Raw genomic sequence first — 14,708 nt, 5'->3', positions numbered from 1 at the left:
GTGAGATGAGACACACAGAGAAGAAGGACTTGGGTGTTTGGCGGGGGTGGGGGGGTGTTATTTTTTTAGATTCTTCTGTTACTCTCAGCTTCAGCCCCTCACCCATCCCACTCTCAAGACTTGCTCTTTGATAATGGCTCCTCAGATCCAACTTTCTCCCTGGCACTTAGATATGGGAAAATAAAGCAAAGGAAAAGCATTTCTGAATTTCCCATAATTTATGTATTCAAGTATATAAACAGTGTACAGCACACAGTGAAGACACACACTTTCCCCTGCCTCCTCTCACACCTCTCACGCTTCATGCATCCAGACAGTCACATCCTAGGTGATGAGACAGAAAGTTCAATATTCAATATTGGCACACTCTTCTGGGGGTCCAGAAATATCAGCTCATATTATTTCACGTAAGTAGCAAACTTATTCCAACACAATGGATCTTGTAACTCTGGTGGATCAGCTTTCTGTTGAAGTGTTTCTACACCTGGAAAATATACATCAGGCTCCCAGACCACACTGGTGCCAGCTGGCCCTCCTGACACCTGGCGGGCCTCCAGCAGCCTCCACAAAACGGGTTTCCTAGCTTACCCCGGTGTTTTCCGTTTCCTGTGGCACCACACTCTCCATCAGCCCCTGCACACCTAGGCACAAGGTAGGCACGCGCAAAGATCAGGCTGACTTTTACAGACCCGGACTTTTAACGCACCCCAATGCCAGGCCAGCCTCCATGGACCTAGAATCCAGACCCAGCTCCTGCAGACCAGGCTGCCAGGGTAGAACCAACTGGCTGGCCATCCCTCACAGACTATGCTGCAGACTCATGTTGGCACCAGCCTGGCCCCATTGCCCCAGCCCTCAGGCCAGCCCTCAGGAATCCAGATGCCTGGCTTATCCCAGTACTGGACTGGACCCTGGGCACTCAGATGCTGTGCCCCCACCAGTAGTAACTCATACCTGTGAACCCAGGTTCCAGCTCATGTTCACAGACCCAGGCATCAGGCTGGTCCCCTTGTACCAAAGAAGCAGACCTGCCCACCTCCTGACACAGGCACACATCTGCCCACCCAAGGACTCCCAATGGCAAGCCTGCCCACAGATTCCACCAGAAGCTCTGGATGGGCTTTGCCCACCAAAGCCAGTCTGTAAAGACTACAAGAGGTATCTACTTCCTCATATGCACAGACGCTAATGCAAGGCCATAAGGATCATGAATAATCAAGGATATTCTGATACTCTAATGTGGCGGTGGGCTAATTACTTAACTATTATAAAGGTCAAAGGACAAAGGCATTAAAAATAACTATAGCTGGGGCGCCTGGGTGGCTCAGTCGGTTGGGCGGCGGGCTTCCACTCAGGTCATGATCGCGCAGTCCGTGAGTTCAAGCCCCACGTCGGGCTCTGTGCTGACAGCTCAGAGCCTGCAGCCTTTTCCAGATTCTGTGTCTCCCTCTCTCTGACCCTCCCCTGTTCATGCTCTGTCTCTCCCTGTCTCAAAAATAAATAAAACGTTAAGAAAAAAAAATAACTATAGCCACAATAATCAGTTATGGATACACAATATAAAAGAGGTAAGTTGTGATGCCATGAAATGCAAATTATGGGGGGGGTCATAGTAAAAGTGTAGAATTACTGCATGCAATTCCAGATAAGCTGTGATCACATTAAATAGACTGATATAACTGTGAGATGTTTTATGTAAGCCTCATGGTAACTAAAAAGTAAAAACTTTCACTAGATATACAAGAGAGAAGAGAATCAAAGCATATCAAATGGAAGAATTACTAGAAAGAAAGCAAAAGAGGATGAAAGGAACAAGGGAGCAAGAAAACAATCAGATGCAACTATTAAGTCCAAATGTATCAATAATTACTTTAAAGGAAAATGGATTCAATTCTCCAATCAAAAGACAATGACTGAGTGGTTTGAAAAACAAGATCCATCCAAATGCTGTTTGTGAAAGACCCAGTTTAGTTTCAAGGACATATATAGACTCAAAGAAAAGGGATGGAAAAGGATATTCCATGCAAATGGAGACCAAAAGAGAGCGTGAGTAGCTATACTTACATCAAACAAAATACACTTTAAGTCAAAAACTGTAATAGGGACAAAAAGGGTCAATATATGATGAAGAAAGGGGTAAATTCAACAAGAAGTTACAGCAATTATATATGCACCCAGTATCAGAGGATCTGAATATGTTAACCAAACATAAAAAGATCTGAAGGAGACTATAGACAACAGTGCAATAATAGAGGGGACTTCAATATTCCACTTTCAACAACGGACAGATCATCCAGACAGAACATCCATAAAGAAACACTGGACTTGAATTATACCTTACATTAAATGGAGTTAACAGACAAAAACAGCACATTCCATCCAACAGCAATAGAACACACAGTCTTCTTATTTGTGCAATGAACATTCTCCAAGATTGGCCATTTGTGAGGTCACAGAACAGACTTTAGCAAATGTACGATTTAAATCATACCAAGTATTTTTATTTTCTGACCATGGTGGTATAAAACTAGAAATTGATAGCAAAAGGAAAACCGGAAAGCTCACAAATGTGAGAAAATTAAAGACACACCTGAACAATAGGTTAAAAAAGAAATCAAAAGAAAAAAATTTAATCTAAAAATAAGTGGGGTGCCTGGGTGGCTCAGTCGGTTGAGCGTCCGACTTCGGCTCAGGTCATGATCTCACCGTTCGTGGGTTTGAGCCCCGCATCAGACTCTGTGCTGACAGCTCAGAGCCTGGATCCTGCTTCGGATTCTGTGTCTCCCTCTCTCTCCGCCCCTCTCTGACTCGTGCTCTGTCTCCCTCTGTCTCAAATATAAATAAACATTAAAAATTTTTTTTAAATAAAAATAAGTGAAAACAGGTACACAATATACCAAAATTTATCAAATGCAGCAAATGTAGTGCTAATGGGAAGACTGTAGCAAAAGCCATAAACAAACAACAAAAAACTGCTTACATTAAGAAAAAAAGATCACAAATAAAAAACCTAACTATGCACTTTAAGGGACTAGAAAAGAACAAACTAAGCACGAAGCTAGCACAAGGAAGGAAATAACAAAGATCGGAGCAGAAATAATGGACATCGAAAACAGAAAGGGTCAATGAAACTAAGGGCTGTTTCTTTGAAAAGTTAAGCAAAACTGTCAAACAGTTTGCTAGACTAAGAAAATAGAAGATTTAAGTAAATAAAATCATAAATGAATGAGTTCACATTACAACACCGCAGAAATACAAAGGATCATGGATTACTGTGAACAGTTGTACACAAACCTACAAATTGGATAAACTAGGAGAAATGGATAAATTCCTAGAGACATACAGCCTACTAAGATCAAATCATGAAGAAATAAAAACTTAGAACATATCAGGGCACCTGGGTGGCTCAGTAGGTTAAGTGTCTGACTCTTGATTTTGCCTCAGGTGATGATCTCACAGTCATGGGATTGAGCCCCAACATTGGGCTCTGTGCTGACAGCGTGCAGCTTGCTTGGGATTCTCTCTCCCTCTCTCCATGCCCCTCCCCCACACACCTGCACATGAATACACCCTCTCTCTCTCCCAACCCTCTCAAAAATAAATAACAAATAAATATTAAAAACATCAAATGGTTATCTCAGTAGATGCTGAGAAAACAATTAATAAAATTCAGTATTTATTCATGATAAAAATCTCAACAAATTGGGTATACAAGGAATATATTTCAATACAATAAAAGCCATATACAACAAGCCCACAGCTGACATCATGGTCACTAGTGAAAAGCTGAAAGCATTTACTCAAAGATCAGGATCAAGACAAGGTGCCCTCTCTCACCATTTTTATTCAACATAGTACTGGAAATCCTACTCAGAGCAATTAGGCAAGAACAATAAATAAAAGATGTTCAAATCAAAAAGGTAGAAGAAAAAATTTATTTTCAGGTGATAAGATCTTATACAAGAAAAGCCTAAAGACTCCACCAAGAAACTTTTCGAATAAACAAATTTAGTACACTGTAGGATACAACATCAACATAGCAAAATCAGTTGTGTTTCTATACACTGTCAATGGACTATATTAAAAATAAATAAAGAGAGGCATCTGGGTGGCTCAGTCTATTAAGCATCCAACTCTTGATCTCAGCTCAGGTCTTGATCTCAGGGTCATGGTTCAAGCCCTGGGTTGGGCTCTGCACTGGGCATGAAGTGTACTTAGAAAAGAAAAAAAGAAAACAAAACAAAACAAAACTATCTCATTTATAATACCATCAAAAATAATAAAAGTCTCAGGAATAAATTTAAGCAAGGAGGTAAAAGACCTGTACAGTGATAAGTATAACATATTGACGAAAGAAATTGAAAAAGCTACAAATAAATGGAAATATATCCCATGTTCATAGATTAGAAGAATCAATATTATTAAAATGTCCATACTACCCAGAGCCATTTATATATTCAGTGCAATCCCTATAAAAAATTCCAATAGCCTTTTTCTCAGAAATAGAAAAAAGATGGGGCGCCTGGGTGGCTCAGTCGGTTAAGCGTCCGACTTCGGCTCAGGTCACGATCTCGCGGTCCGTGAGTTCGAGCCCCGCGTCGGGCTCTGGGCTGATGGCTCGGAGCCTGGAGCCTGCTTCCGATTCTGTGTCTCCCTCTCTCTCTCCCCCTCCCCCATTCATACTCTGTCTCTCTCTGTCTCAAAAATAAATAAAAAACATTTAAAAAAATTTTTAAAAAAAGAAATAGAAAAAAGACATCCTAAAATTTGTTTGGAAACCCAAAAGACCCTGAATAGACACAGCGATTCTGAGAAAGAACAAAGCTGGAGCCACTATCTAACCTGATTTCAATCTTTGTTACAAAGCTACAATAATAACAACCATATGGTAGTGGTATAAAAAAACAGACATATGGTCCAACGGTTCAGTTTGAGAGCCCAGAAATAGACCAACATAATTTATATTTGACAACAGAGCCAAGAATACTAATGGGAAAAGAACAGTTTTTTCAATCAGTGGTGTTTGGAAAACAATAATCACCTGTGAAAGAATACAACTGGATCCCTGCATTATACAACCCATAGAAATTAGCTTAAGATGAATGAAAGACTTTAATGTAAGACCTGAAACTATAAAACTGTTTAGAAGAAAACATAAGGAAAAGTTCTTGACCTGAGTCTTGGCAATGATTTTTTAAATATGACACCAATCAAGAGTCAGTTAAGTGTCTGTCTCTTGCTTTCAGCTCAGGTCTTGACCTCACTGTCGTGAAATAAAGCCTTGCATTGGGCTCCGTGCTGAGTGTGGAGCCTGATTAAGATTCTGTGTCTCTCCTTCTGCCCCTCCCCCACTCAGTGCACCTGCCCTACTGTTTACTGTCTCTCACTCTCCCTCAAAAACAAACAAACAGAACTCCTAGGAACAGAGTAGAATGTAGTTGGTGGGAGCTGGAGTGTTTGGAAAATGAGACATTGGTCAAAGGATGCCATCTTTCAGCCCAAAGGTGACTAATTTCTGAGGCTCTGATGGACAACATGGTGAGTGCAGTTAATAATACAGGATTATATGCTGAAAGCTGTTAAGAGTGTAAAGCTTAATGTTATTATCACACACACAAAAGAAAGCGATGTAGCGGTATGGAGGTGTTAACTGACCTTAGTCTGGCAGTCATTTCACAGTCTGTATGTTTATCAAATCACATTGTACACCTTAAAGTTACACATGTTGTATGTCAAAATATCTCATGAAAGCTAGGGGAAAAAAAGAAGAAAACAGATGTGAATTTCCTAGGATATAGTGTTTCGGGGTGTAAGTAATTAAATGATTAATATTTTGTCTCCATGATTTAATCCACAGTTTGCCTTTTTACTGAGAGTTTAGGTGTTCATAATTACCTTGTGGCAGGAATAGGACTTAAATAGGCAAAGCAGGCTGTAAACAAAGACTTATGAACAATCTCTCTGAAAATGCAGTTTTAGACAGTGATGTTGACATGCAGCTTTAATCCTTTGATCTTGTTGAGTATCTTAGTAAGAATCATGACTGAGAATTTCCTCTGAGCTACCTCATGAATAATTAGTAAATAAAACAAATTAGCTTTCAGAAACAACATAGATCTAAAATCTTTAACCGCTTTTTGTAAAGTGTTTTTGAATAATTTTGTGTTCCTCATTGACACAAAGACTTACGACTTCTTTTCTCCTTTGTATTTCAATTGTAAAACCTAAGGCCAAAGTGGATAATATGGCAACACAGGCTACCCATCAGAAAATGCCTTTTAGGAAGATTCTGGAATAACAGCAAAATCCTGCAAAGAACTCTTAGAAGGGATACATGATTTATTGTATATGACATTATTAGAAAAGACTTTTTATTTTAGTTGTAAGCATTCCTCAGACAATTTTTAAATGGAGAAACTTTGCATGATTTAGCATCACTATATTTCCTTAGCAATCTGTGGACATATAATTAAATGTACTGTTACTGTACCAGCATGTTAAATGCACCTCAAAAATACATATCATAAGTCTATTTTGATCTGCTAATACAATACAGCTTTCTTGTGAATGTTCAAAAAGGTAAGAAAGGGCTACTTACATAAGTTAAAATATGCAAAAATCATCGCTTTAAAAATGTGGAGATATACACATTTTGTATGTTGTTTTCTCATTTGGATAGAACAGAATTTACTTGCAGGAAATTCTAAAACACCTCTGTGTGCCAGGAACTCTTCTCTAACACAGCTTCTGTTTACCAATAATACAACTGGCCTATAGAGAATTTAAGTAATGTTTAAAGGTGCCAAAAGCTAGCAAGTGGTAAAACGTGGCCAGTGTTGAACCCTAACTGTCTCCCAAGGCCATGTCCATAACCATAATACTGGCTGCCGCTTCTCATGTCAGTGTTATACATTACACGTTGGGCCAAGAATGATTCTATACATCCCAAAGTCCCCAAATGTAGTCATGGTTGCCTGCTGGAAGGTTGCACAAATAAGGAAAAACTGTCACCATCAATGGAAGAAAAACCCAAATAGCTTCTAACTCATGTAGTATAAACTAGATGTAAGGAAGTCACATTTGGGTGCAAAGACTAACATGTTTGGCAATACATTTACATGAAATTATAAAATAATCAAGTATAGTCATATTTCAAGTGAACAAAAATAACTTTAAAATATTCACTTGATCTTCTGATCAGACTTCCCCTGACAATTTATTTTCTGCCCTGCCTTTGTTGTACAGCCCCTGACTTATCTTTATTTCAATTATTTAGACCATTTAATTTCTTATTAAGAATGGGTTTGCCTCTCTCACCAAGTGTCATCCATGCACAAGGCTACTGTTGTTGATAGACCAATTAGAATGAAGTGAATAGTTTCGGAAGAAAACAGTGGCTGAGAGAGCCCTGGTCTCTCTAGTAAATTGTCCTAATGGAAGCAGTGATGGAGAGCGATACTCCTTAATGACATCAGTAGGCATTACCAGACCATGTTGTTGGAACGTCTTAACCAAATTATATCATCCAATTAATAATGACACTAAGGCATCATAAAATATGTGTTGCTTCCCCCACGGTCAAATTTGAATCCCTAAGTGGTAATGCTGGCAGAGTAATCATAAGAACATATCCTATTCTTGAGCTGGAAATGATGTACTTACTCACTATGCCCTGGAGTTTAATCCATTCATTTTGCTTTTCGTCAGTCATGGCCAAGTCCATGTCTTTGTTGACTATAGTTTTAGATAATACACCTTAAAGTGTGGTTCCACTGATCTTATAACTCAACGTCTAACTCCTTTTCTTTTGGATGAGAGAATCAAAATGCAAAGCAAGAAGTTTCTGTCTTCTGACGCCACTCCTATGTGTATTTTCCTGGAAATTAATGTTTCAAAGATCAACAGAAAAGATGAGGGTAGTCCCTGTGCTGCTACTTGTGACAAGCGAATTGAAGCTAAAATATTTGTGTACAATGAAATTTAAGCAGAGCACAGCACCCCTTTGAATGAGAGGCCAGATTGCTAGGAACTAAGCAACTGATAAAGTGTGTGTGTGTGTGTGTGTGTGTGTGTGTGTGTGTGTGTGTGCGCGCGCACACACACACACACAAATGCAAGCTTCTAAATGAGAGAGTCCAGACAAACTGATAGCAGAGGGATGTTGAGAAGAATAGGGATTTCAGGAAATCTGAAACTTGTTCTTGACCTTTCTGCTTGATCATTTGGCCACCATTGCATCTGAGGACCACAGTGGGACCCATGGGTAACTGTGAGCATCCCTTTACTTTCTTAGGCTGGGGTTCAAAGATCCTAGTTGTGTCTAGTAAATTTAATACAGGACAGTGTGTCTGCATTGATATGTAGAATAAGAATTGTAGCATATTTTTGTCCCTACAACCACGAGAGACATTTCATGTGACTACTTTTATCCTTAATGAGAATGTACTTTATGATCACATGCAAAGATAAGATCAGCCCTCACTGAATATGTAGGGGAAGCCAAGAGATTCTCTATTGTCTTTTGATCATAGGAAAAAAAATAGGAATAACTTTATAAATATATTGCTTCCAAAATAATGATACTGTAAAAATGAAAGTTGTATCTATTCTGCCTGTACATTTTATAAGGGAGCATTCTTAGAAATTACCATATATTATTTTATTCATAGTAAATCTATGAGGTAGTTGTACTTACTATTATTCCTATTCGTATAAACTAAGGTACAAGAGGTTAATACTCTGTTGAACATTCTATTACTATTAAAGGCAAAAGTTAGGATTTGAATGGAGGTTTTCTGATATGTCCTTATTATACTAAGAATAAATTCTATTATTATCTGAAATCACTCCCCCAAAAGATTTCAAATGACTAGTATAAAGAATTTGATGGGCTATTTCTTTTATCTATTTTTCATGAAGAAGGTTAGTCCATAGTTCCACCAATATGTTAAATGAAGATTGTAACATGTCAAATGCTCTGCTGGGGGATAGAATAATTCCCTGATAATCATAGACAGCTGGTAAAGAAATACCTGCATAAAGATTCTAAGGTGACACAAAAGTATTTGTGACTTTTGATGTCGTAAAAGATTTGGTATCTGAAGTCTTGGAGTTTTATTTCTTCAAGTGCATTTTGACCACGTCATGAAAGACCTTGGAACACATCTTGCTCTTAGGATCTTGTTGTGATCTTGCTCCATGATTTTTTGCCATGTAAAATTCTAACAGAAATTACAGTCAGTTGGAGGAAAGTGAAAGTCTTCTCCTCCCTTCTCTTTACGCCCCTTTCTCTGGTATTCTCAACCCTCCATGGTCTTCTGTTACTACCCCCACAGAATCTCAAAGTGCTGTGTAATTCCTCTCTTACCTTCTTTACTCAATGGTAGATTATTCAAGTGTAGGGGGGGAAATTCATTTTCCTCTTCCTCCCTAAGTCCTTGACTGAGACACCTTGTAATAAAATATACAAATTAACAGGAGAAAAACAAAATTACTCACAAAGATATGAGACTAAAAGGCAGCCAGGCAGTTGAGGCTTATATACACACCATCCTGGCCTAAGGAAATGGACAGGGGTCAGGGCTTCAAAGGGTAAGAAGGCAATTCATAAGAAGATGTGAAGAGGAAATTTTTGGTAAACAAATGTTTGCCTTGACATGCAGATAAGTCTCTCCAATGAAAAAAGTATCTCTGGTAATAACTCTCTTGCTGGCATAGGCCCCCTTTCTAATTTCTTTACACTATAAAAAGGAAGGTTAAAAAAAGCTTTTCCTGAATCCACTGGGTCTCTATTGCCTTCACCTCTGGATGCCCAAGTGGCATATTTTGAGTAGCACATCCTCTCCCCTCACACTTCTGGTGAGGTAGCCTTAATGATCCTGTCTTTAGACCATTAGTTTGTTGTTCATTTCTTCTGCATTACTTGTTTATGAGAATATTTCAAATATTAAATAAAGAAGGGGGACGGGGCACCTGGGTGGCTCAGTCGATTAAGCTTCCGACTCCGGCTCAGGTCATGATCTCACAGTTTGTGAGTTCAAGCCCCACATCGGACTCACTGCTGTAAGCAAGGAGCCTGCTTGGGATCCTCTGTCCCCCTCTTCCTGCCTCTCCCCCTTTCGTGCTCTCTCTCAAAAATAAATAAACATTTAAGAAAAATAAAAAAGATTCAGTTATAGAGTTTTATTTTTTTTAATTTTTATAAATTTGATTGAAGCCATAAATTTCTGCATTCAGTAAATAACTGCTGAGAATCAATTATGTTCTAGAAAATTTGTCCTTGGGACACAACCCTGAGGAATAGAAGTAAGATCTGTAAGTGAGTCATCATATATTCATAAACTGGTTCTAGAAGGCAGAGCGATGGGAGTATATACATCAGAGAAGCTCAGGGTCAGGCATGGTTTCTTTGAGAAACTAAAGAATATACCAGAATCTAAAAGATATACAAGTAAATGATGGGCTGAGAGTAAAGATGAGAAATAAGAAATACTGTAATATGTAAGGGTCTTGAGGTAGCTCATGGTGGAACATAGAATGATTAAGGAAAAGAAAAACATTTGTCTGGAATGCTGAGAGCAAGTGAGAACTCGGAAACAGACAAGACAGGAAAGAAAGGAGGGGGGGCATATCACATAGCACCTTGGAAGCCATGTATTTTGGTTTTCATTCTAAAATCATGCAGAAGGTAGTAGGTCATAAAAAGTTTTAACCTGAAAGCAATGACAGATCATGAAAAGGTAAGTCAGTTGCTACTTATAAAAAGATCACTGTGGATACAGAGAAAATTAAAGAGTGGGGCAAGAGTGTCCATAGGGAAAGTAGTTAGGAAAATGTATTTGATGAGTAAGAGATCGGATCAGTGTGGTGACACTGGAGACTGAAAGCAGCAGGTAGATATGAAAAGTTTTTCTGTAGGAATTAAATTCAAGGCTCATTGATGGGTTCAGTCTAGGCGCCTGAGGGAAATGGGAAGGCTCACAGGTGACCCTCTGCTTTCTGGTTTATGCAGCTTGGTGCACAGTTGTGCTATTCGCTGAAATAACGCGGGCGGGAAGATGCCAGGTGTGGGCTCAGGGGAGCAGTACATTTAAGGCACCTGTGAAATTGCAAGTGTAGGTGTTGGTTGGGCAGCAGGGCCCAGACTCAGAAGAGAGGTCTACAGGAAACACAATATGCAAGGTATCGACATGGCCAAGGCAATTACAATATTAATATATGCAAAAAGCCAAGTCAATAGGCTTGAAATTTTATTGAAAACACAATGTTTGACCTTAAAAGAACATTTTGAGCATAGGCTGCAGTGGGAATGGGGTTTTCCTGGCTGTTCTCACTCCCTGTGAGGAATGAGCATGTGTAGACAAGTTTGGATTATTGCCTTTCTGTGGTCCATCAGATGCACGCTCTGAGCTCCAGGCCACAATAAGAATAGCATATCACACGTGTAGTGCCTTTGAAACCAAGTCATTGCATATTTTTCTAATACTTCCTTTTGGGATTTATCTATTTATTTAGTTAGTTTTAGTTTTTAAAAAATATTTATTATTTTTGAGAGAGAGAGCACGTGCAAACAGGGGAGAGGGGCAGAGGGAGAGAAAGAGAATTCCAAGTAGGCTGTGCACTGTCAGCACAGAGTCTGATGTGGGGCTCGATCCCATGAACTGTAAGATCATGACCTGAGCCCAAATCAAGAGTTAGACACTTAACTAACTGAGCCACTCAGGCACCCCTATTATATATTTTTTTTAATTTGAATTCTGTTTAGTTAACATAGTGCAATACTGGTTTCAGGAGTAGAATTCAGTGTTTCATCACTTACACACAACCCCCAGTGCTCATCCTAACAAGTGCCCTCCTTAATGCCCATCACCCATTTAGCCCATCCCCCACCCCCTCCGTCTGTCAACCTTCCATTTGTTCTCCATTCTTAAGAGTCTCTTGTGGTCTGTTTCCCTCTCTTCTTCCCCAACCCTACATGTTCATCTGTTTTGTTTAAATTCCTCATATGACTGAAATCATACGGTATTTGTCTCTGACTGACTTGTTTCACTTAGTATAATACATTCTAGCCTTATCCTTCTCTTTGCATTTTAAATCCAACTTGTTGCATGAGATTATTTAAAAATATATGGCTTATTTTTAGCTTGATGACAAATTTGCAGGAATAAATCACACTGAGCATTCAGGCATTTGTATTCATATCCTGCACTTTACAATAAATTGGATATGGGAATCAGGTAGGGGCCTAAGAGGTTAGAAATTTGAGGCATGAAAAACAATGAATTTGTGACTTAACCAGGACAGTCAAGGATGAAATTAAATAGATTAGGGAAGTCCATTTCCAAAGTAGAACGTCATCAGCTAACCTGCCTTTCATGTGGTGGACAAATTATCCATGGACCATAGAGAACACTATCATTCAGCCCCCAAAATGCTTTCTAGTCTTCATTTTGATCTCCATTTTGATATTTTGAGTAGAAAGTACATTACTGGGCATTCCACCCAGATCACTTTCTTTTCAAGACAATTCTGAATATACTTCAATATTGAAAATATTTTTGTGAGGGGGTGGGAAAAAAAAAAAAAGAAAATATTTTTGTGCATTTCAAAACTAATCAGTTATGCTTTCATGAATGCATGATTCCAAAACAAATATTTTAGCTGTTGTTAACAATGCTATTAATGTATTCTTTTTAGAAACCTACTAGTCTCTCTTCATTAATATTGCGGTCTAAAAATGTTAAATTACTTTTGGTTTGATCTCAAATAAAGCACTTTTTAGACATGAGAACATCTTACTGGGGGAGGGGTGGAGCCTGCTGGAAAAGAAAGCTTAGGGAAAGTCTCCTAATGGGGACTGACAGGGAGGAACCACAGCTGGGCCTCTATGCCTGGGCTGTTTGTGCTGCTGGGGACATAGTGAGAACACAGATTTCTCGGCATCTCTCATGTTCAATGGGAGGTTGTAGCTGGCCAGAGTGTAGTTCAGAAAAAATCAACACACGTTCTTTTAGGACCAAGTCTTAAGAGAGAGTACTAAGAGTACTAAGGTTTGAATATTATAAATACGATGGTTTCTAAGATGAATGTGATGCAACTTTGGTCTGAAGGAGTTCTTGTGAGAAAGACACACTGATTTTTTTCAGTGGGGTAATTTATCCAGTGGAATATAGTGTGCACTGAAGGAATACAGAGAAGAGGCATTTAATCTAACCAGCAATGAGGAAGATCTTCTAGTGAGGTGATGCCTTGCCAGGTTTTCTAAAGAGAAATAGAGGTCAACCAGGGGAAGAAGAGGACAAAGGGCATTTGAGCAGATGGCAGAGAAAACACAAATTTGGGTGGTTGTGACTAGAGAATGGACTGAGGGTAGAGAGGGTAAGGCATTTAGGTAGGGTTGGGAATGGGGAGTCGCATTTGGCTTAGCTGAGTAGAGAAAGTGTATCCATACATATAATGGTAGCCGCCTGACGAAGGAATAGTCTTGAAAAGTAACTACTCTGTAAAAGACAAACAGAAGAGATGTTTGGTAATCCAAGAACTGTGCCTGGTAAGAATTGGTCAGGTTTCCTTTATTCTCTTCTCCACAGATCACCTCCTCCTTCTTGTGTATCTCCTATCCACTTATGTTGTCCATGAACTTATTAAGGAATTGACTCCACAAATACCACATTGTACTACACCTGTGTAGTAGGTTATGCGTCTTTGTTCTAGCTGGTCTCTAACCTTTTTCACCTGAGACCCTAGAAGAAAGGAGCTGTTAATTTTATATTCCCATGTTCACAGTAATTCATCTACAGATTTGACTAATCAAATGAATAATGTTTGAATACATACAAGAATACAATGCCAGATGAACAAAATATTATGAGAACATGAGGTGGGAGATAAATTCTGACTGGGGGTGTGGGCAAGTTCTCATAAAACAGGAGAAATCTTGTGCCATCAAGAAAGAGAAAAAGAAAGAAAGGAAAAAAAGGGAAAGAGAGGAAGGGAGGGAGGGAGGGAGGGAGAGAGAAAGAAAGAAAGAAAGAAAGAAAGAAAGAAAGAAAGAAAGAAAGAAAGAAAGAAAGAAAGAAAGAAGCGGAAATATTCTGGACAGAAGAGAGACAGAAATGAATTCAGGTAGCAGAACTTCCCTCAAAATACAGAATAGGTCCCAGCAAGAGTAAAGGGGTCTGATATGGCTGATGGGCACAGGGCTTAATTCTAAGTGAACCATGTTGAGACTTGACATCTTTTGAAACATTATCCTAAAGCATTTCTGTTTGAGAATCTTTCAATGGTATCATAAGAATTTTTTTTTCTTTACTCCAAAGGAAACATGTAAGGTTTTGTGCAGAGATGTGCTATTATGTTACCTTTGATTTGGGTGCATGAAAGTAATTCTGATGGGAAGAATGGATGAACACAGAGTGAGAACAAAGCTTCTGGGAAGTGGTGAGGTAACCATTGCAAGAGTAGGGGTGACAAACAGTGAGCACTTGTCTTATGTTGGGGTGGAGAAGTGTAGTGGACATGAGATATTTTAGACCTAACAATGGTGTGACTTCAAACCCCTTCAATATTGACAAGGATGGAAAGAAAAATACTGGAAATCTCCGAGATATTGAGATTCACGCGAGAGAGCACGTACCTCACAATATAGAGTAGTGCTTGCCAAAGGTTCTATTGTTCATGTATATGCACATAATACATAGAATTTGAGT

General features: G+C 39.0%; 1 protein-coding gene across 16 annotated transcripts in view; it reads left to right on the top strand.

Moving 5' to 3' along the window:
- The window catches only part of PCDH15 (protocadherin related 15), a 1,681,879-nt gene that overhangs the window by 994,661 nt on the left and 672,510 nt on the right, over window positions 1–14,708 (top strand). The gene's annotated exons all lie outside the window — the stretch shown is intronic.

The sequence above is a fragment of the Panthera pardus genome, unplaced genomic scaffold (assembly GCF_024362965.1).
Source record: "Panthera pardus isolate Hobbes unplaced genomic scaffold, ASM2436296v1 HiC_scaffold_22, whole genome shotgun sequence".
Lineage (NCBI taxonomy): Eukaryota > Metazoa > Chordata > Mammalia > Carnivora > Felidae > Panthera > Panthera pardus.
Note: the sequence above shows the minus strand (reverse complement) of the source record. Positions and strands in the feature narration are given on the sequence as shown.